We start from the raw sequence: 6000 nt of genomic DNA, 5'->3' as shown, positions 1-6000 counted from the left end.
CTGTCACAATGGGGACCCTGATCTTGGTCAGTGTCTGTGCAGAGCCCTGCACAACAGGGGGCCTGATCTCAGTCGGGGGCTCTGCAACTCCCAGCATTACAGGATCCCGGATTTTGTTTGGGGTCCCTGCAGCACCTGGCAAAATGTGGGGCCAGGAGCTCTGTCAGGGTCTGTGCAGTGCCCAGTACAGTGGTATGACATGATTTGGGTTGGGATCAGTGCAGTGCGAGGCCCAACGGGGACACAGATCTCAGTTGAGGTCTCTGAAGTGCCCAGCACAATGGATGCAGCACTTTGAGTCGCAGTCGTGCACTGCCTGACACAAGGGGGGGGCCGTGATCTCGGTCCAGGTCTCAGTTTTACCTGGCACAACAGTGGGGTCTGATCTCACCTGGGGTCTCTGCAGCACCTGGCAGAACAGGGCCCAGATCTCAGTTGGGGTCTCTGCAGCGCCTGGCAGAACAGGGCCACGCTCAGTACGATAAGAGCCCTGATCTCAGTCACACACCTGGAGAGAAAAGCTGGAAGATTTTTGAGAATTCGATATCAGTATTTCAGAACAGAGGAGAAAATGGGGCACAAACTAAATATTTGCCAATATAAGGGACAAACATTAACATCTGGGGCAATTTTATGTCACCATTCAACCATTTAAGAGAAAAGAGGGGAAATTTGAGGGGATTATACAGTGATATTGAATCAGCAACAGAAATGGGATGGATTCTTCTTTCCTCACATTCCCATGACCAGGAGGGAGCCCTGGGTGATGTGGCTTTGACCGGGGAAAGGAGTGGGGCTGGAGTCAGAAGGTCGCTGGCTGTGGGGTCTGGGAATGTGACGTGTGGGGGGCTGCTGGGTTGGGCAGGGTTGGGGAGGGAAAGTAGCTGGGAGGGGAAACCTGGGGCTGGGCCGTCTCCATGGGGGACACTTGCTCCCCCCCCCCCATCCTGGCCCTTCCCAGGCCCCGTTGCCAGCAGAGAGAGGCCCCCCCCCAGAGGTGTCCCTGTCTCAGGCCCCCCCAGCCTCTGCCCATTCACCCTCCGCCCAGCTCAGGAATCACTCGGGGGAACCATTTCCCACCCGCACAAGGACAAATCCCTGCAGGGGAAATGGGGGGAAACCCCCCAAACCTGAGCTCTGAACTGGCCACTGGCGAAGGGGAGAGAAAATGGGGCACAATCGGGGGGGGGGACAGGGAACTTCTCAGGGGTTGGGGGGGGGGGGTCACCCTGGGGGCTGCTCGTGGCTCTCTAGGGAGAAAGGGGGCGGGGCGGGGAGGCGGGGGGTCCCCACGGGGGGGGCAGCGGTAAATCCGAGGGGATCTGAGCCCCCCCCTTTCGCTCCCCGCTCCTCGGGGGTCACCGGCTCCCCCCCCCGGCCATGTCCGGACTGCACCGACACTTCCCTCCCCGCCCCCTTCCCAGCTCCCCCGGGACCCCCCCGCCCGGTCCCCCGCCGGGACCCCAGTCACCGCCCGGCCCCGGCCCCGGCCCCGCCCTCTGGGGGGGATTAATGGCCCCCGGCACAGACCCCCCCCCCGCTGCCCCGCCCGGGCTCCCAGCTCACAATGGAGCAGCGCGCGGCGCTCACCCAGCAGCTGATCACACTCCGCCCCGCCCCCGATCTGCGCATGCCCAGAGCCGGGAGACACAAAACTCTTCTCTAGCTCCGGGAGAGGCTCCAACAGCCCGCCTCCGTTCGCGGTCCGGCTCCGCCTCCCTCGCCAACGTCACTTCCGGTCCAGGGAAAGTCAGGAACTACATCTCCCAGCCTGCCCCGGGGGCGCTTCCGCCCTCTCCAGCCCAGGGAAGGGAGGGGTCAGCAGCTGGTACTGCGCATGCTCCGTGCGAGCCCCGCTACCACTCATCCTTTCCCCCGGCCCCGCCCCCTCTCCCCGCCGGTGCCTCTTCGCCCCCCCCCCCCCCCCGCCTGTTCCCGGAGAGCGGCAGAGCCGGGGGGGGCTCGTGACCCCCCCGTAATAACCGGCCCCAAACAGCCCCCGGCCCCGGCCCCTCCCGGCAGGAGCGTGTCCGCCCCCCCCCCCCCGCGCTGCCCCCGGCCCCGGCCATGGCCCCGCTGCCGCACACAGGGCCCCTCGCAGGGGGGTTGGGACACGCGGGGAAGCGGGACCCGCCTCAGCCCGGAGGGGGCAGGAGAGGGGCTGGGTCTCCCCAGGGGAAAAGCGGGGGCGGGGGCTGGTGTAGCAGCTCGGCCCCTCCCGCGGTGCCCGGCTCAGCAGAGGGGTCAGCTGGATCCCAGCCGCTGCAGCCACCCCGGCCAGGCAGCTGGGAGCCGGGGAGGGGGGTTTGCAGGGCACGGGAAGGGGCTGGGGCAGCTGGGAGCGGGGGGGCGGGAGGAAGGAGGCAGGAGCCGGGAGAACACGGAACCGGGAGCATCAGCCCCCGGCAGCTCCGGAGAGACCAGACGCTGCTGCCTCCATCGGGAGCTGGGAGCGGAGCAGCTGCTGCTTCCCCAGCCATTAACCCTTCCGTGCCCGGCCGGGGGAGGTGGGGGCTTCTGTGGCTGCAGTGGGGCCAGCTCAGGTGGGGGTAATTGGGGGGTGGCTGGTGGGTTCCTGCTGGAGGGGGAGGGGCAGGAAATACTGAAGAGGTGGCAACTTCTGGGGAGTTAGGTCTGGAGGGGGCAGGGAATCCGCTGGGTGAGGAAAGGGACGGGGACAGAGTGTGACAAACCTGCGGGACTTGTTTAACGTGGGCCTAGATCCTCAGAACAAACACTTGGGTGTTGGGGGAGAAAATTCCCTAATTTGTGAAACAGGAAACAGACAAAGCAACCCCCTGGGCGGGGCTGGGAAAACTGACCAGACTCCCAGTGCTGAACCCCTCAGCCTGCGAGCCAGGGGCTGGTGTGACATGGAAAGGGGGCACCCACCAGGGAGGTGTAGGGAAGGTGTCCTGGCCCCTCACATCCAGCTGCTGGCAGTGGGGAGGGTGTTGGGTTCCTGCCATGGGACTGGATCAGCCTCTGGCTCGTAGCGGTGTGATGGATCTGCTGGCAGAGTCAAGGGGTCTCTCTTTGTTCTCTCACCCTGGTGCCCCCCGGCTGCTCTCGGCAGGGTGGGGATAGGACTCTGCTGACTGTCTCTGTCTCAGAGCTTCCATTTGATTGGTTCCTTTCCTCCATGAACAGTGGGGCAGCAGGTGTTGGACTCTTGCTCTTTCAGGGGCCGGTGACCTTCGAGGAGGTGGCTGTGTATTTCACCAGGGAAGAGGGGGCTCTGCTGGACCCCACTCAGCGAGCCCTCTGTGGAGACGTCATGCAGGAGAACTATGAGACTGTGACCTCGCTGGGTAAGGATTCCCGTCCCCTCCGTTCTTAGAAAGGGAAATGAAGAGTTAAGGTTCATGGCACCCCCACGATGCCACCTCTGCTCTGCCCTGTTTCAGCATCACCCCAACATGCCAGAGAGACACACACTGGCCCTCTCCCCTCCCCGGTGACAGAGCGCTCTGGGAACAGAGCAGTGCAGCAGAAAGTCTCACGACTTCTCTGTGCTAAGATGATATTCGGGTTCGTCTCCGTCATAACAAAGAGAAGCTTCCTCCCCCTGGCCTGCTCTCCAGTGCTGAAACCTCCTGCACACAGACCAGCTGAGACTCGCAGTGTTACCACCTCTTTGCCCTCAGCCTGCGTTTTCCCTTTGAGTCACTGCTTCACTTACCCCTCACTAACCCCACAGATCACTCGAACATACGCCGCCAGGGTGCTGACAACCCCCATGGCAAGAACACGCCCTTGGGCACCTTTGCTGACACAGCCTACAACACTCAGCACAGAACTGAGGGAGAATTGGCCCCTCAAGTTTCACATGCACCTCTCTGCATTGCACAGGCACAGTTCTGCCCAGCTGCTGCAACCCATCCCTCCGTCAGCCAGTCACAGCTCCAGCTGGCCCCGTGCACACAGCTGGAGGCATGCGGATAGATGCTGGGATTCCCACCTGTGAACACAGCACAGACAGTGGCACATTCTCTTAGTCTTTCCTCAGATCGATTATAGGTTCCTAGCTTTGAAGGCCAGATATGACTATTAGGTCATCTACTCTGACGTCCTTTATACCACAGACCATAGAATTAATCCTGTTACTGCTGCACTGAGCTGAATACCTGAGTCCCTGTGGCAGTTTGTTAACCTTTGCACGGCCCACACAGAACCATCCTCAGTGGTTCTTGCCAGCTGCAGGGTTAAGGGTTGGGGGCAAAGTTAAGGTTGCATTGGAGGGGGGGCGTTTATATTAACTTCTCATTTCCTGGTTCGCAGAGGTTTAAGTTTAGTCACCATCTATACCAGAGGTGGGCAAAATACCCTCCTGCCTCCCTTGTTTTCTTTCCCCTTGAGCAGGGTTTCCAGTTTCCAAACCCTACGTGATCTCCCAGCTGGAAGGAGGGGAAGAGCCGTGGATCCTGGATCTCCAGGGTTCAGAGGAAAGCGAGATCCTGAGAAGTCCCTGGACAGGTGAGGAAACATGAAATCAACCCAGAAACTGTCAGTGCCTGAGAGAACCAGCTGGGATTCCCCACACAGACTCTGTGAGCTCAGGACAGTCCCCAGCAGATCTCACTCCTGGCTTCCTACAGATGATGACTGGCAGCTTGGCTGGAGCTCCCTCCCTTCCTACTGAGTGTTTGGATGGGATGTGGGCAGGGCCGGCCTTGGGGAAATGGCACCCTGGGCAAACTTGCATTTTGGTGCCCCTGGCTCCCATGGGCATGGCACCCCCCCTTCCCTCTGTCCCCCATGGGCTCCCCAGGCTCCTCCCCCTCCCGCCCCCCCCAGCCCCTGCACTGTGCCCCCTTCGCTCCTAACTTCTGCCTCCTCCAGCCCCTCCCAACCCCTGCCCCCCCCTGTGCCCCTAAGCCCTGCACTGTGCCCTGTCACCCCAGCCCCTTCCCCTCCCTCATGTGCCCCTAATCCCAGGACTGTGCCCCCTTCACTCATACCCCTGCACCTCCCTCCTGCACCCTGAACCCCTGCATGGTGCATACCCCCTTCACCCCAAACCCTGCCCCCTGCACCTCAACACCTGCCCCTTCCTGAGCCCCCAGCCCCTGCACTGTGCCCCCTTTGCCCCAAATGCCTTCTCCCCCTCCTGCACCCCTAATCCCTACACCCCCCTCAATCCTAACTTCTGTCCCCCGCACCCCAACCCCTGCCCCTCCTGAGCCCCCAGCCCCTGCACTGTGCCCCATTTGCCCCTAACCCCTGCGTCCTCCTGCACCCAAGTGGGGAACCTGACCTAGATGCACAAAGCAGCTGGCATTGCTGCTCGCCCCCCCACTGGACTGCTGCTCCCCCGCCCCACACAGCCCTGGGGGGCTGGGAGAGGGGAGCAAGGAGCCACGTCAAGGCTTCCTGCACCCAGGTCACTTTCCCTGCAGGCTGTGTAAGGGGAGGGCAGGAGAGCAGCTGCTCCTGATGTCTCAGCACAGCCCAGGTGGTGAAGTGACCTGGATGCAGGGAGCCCTGGGGTGGGTGTGTGTGTAGAGGGGAGTGTGTGAAGGACTGTGTGTGTGTGTGTGTGTGTGTGTGTGTGTTGAGGGGAGTGTGTAAAGGACTGTGTGTGTGTGTGTGTGTGTGTGAAGGCAGCATGTGCCTGAGTGAGCGAGCGCGCTGTCTCTTTAAGAAAGCTCTCAGGGTCAGGAGCCTGAACTAGGCTTGTTCAGACACAAGCAGCTGCTGGCAGCTCCGGCCCCAGAGAGGCAGCAGCACACGCAGATTCCCCCTGTCCCGTCACCCCAGCTCAGTGGAAATCGGGTATCCGGGTGGGGGGGAGGGGGACACCCCCCCATCAATCAGCACCTCCCCCCGCAGAGCAGTCAGGAGGATGCTCCCCGTCGGGGGTGGACGGGGGCGACTCTGGGGGTGAACGGGGGGTGGGGGGCCAGGAACAGCAGCAGCTGCACACGTGGAGCAGGGCGGAGGAGGGGCCCCTCCGCTCCGGAGCAGTCACCTGGCTCTGACGGCTGGTCGTCCAACTTC

Source organism: Mauremys mutica, unplaced genomic scaffold, assembly GCF_020497125.1.
Source record: "Mauremys mutica isolate MM-2020 ecotype Southern unplaced genomic scaffold, ASM2049712v1 Super-Scaffold_100365, whole genome shotgun sequence".
NCBI lineage: Eukaryota > Metazoa > Chordata > Testudines > Geoemydidae > Mauremys > Mauremys mutica.
The sequence above is the reverse complement of the archived record's forward strand: the minus strand, read 5'-3'. Positions refer to the sequence as shown.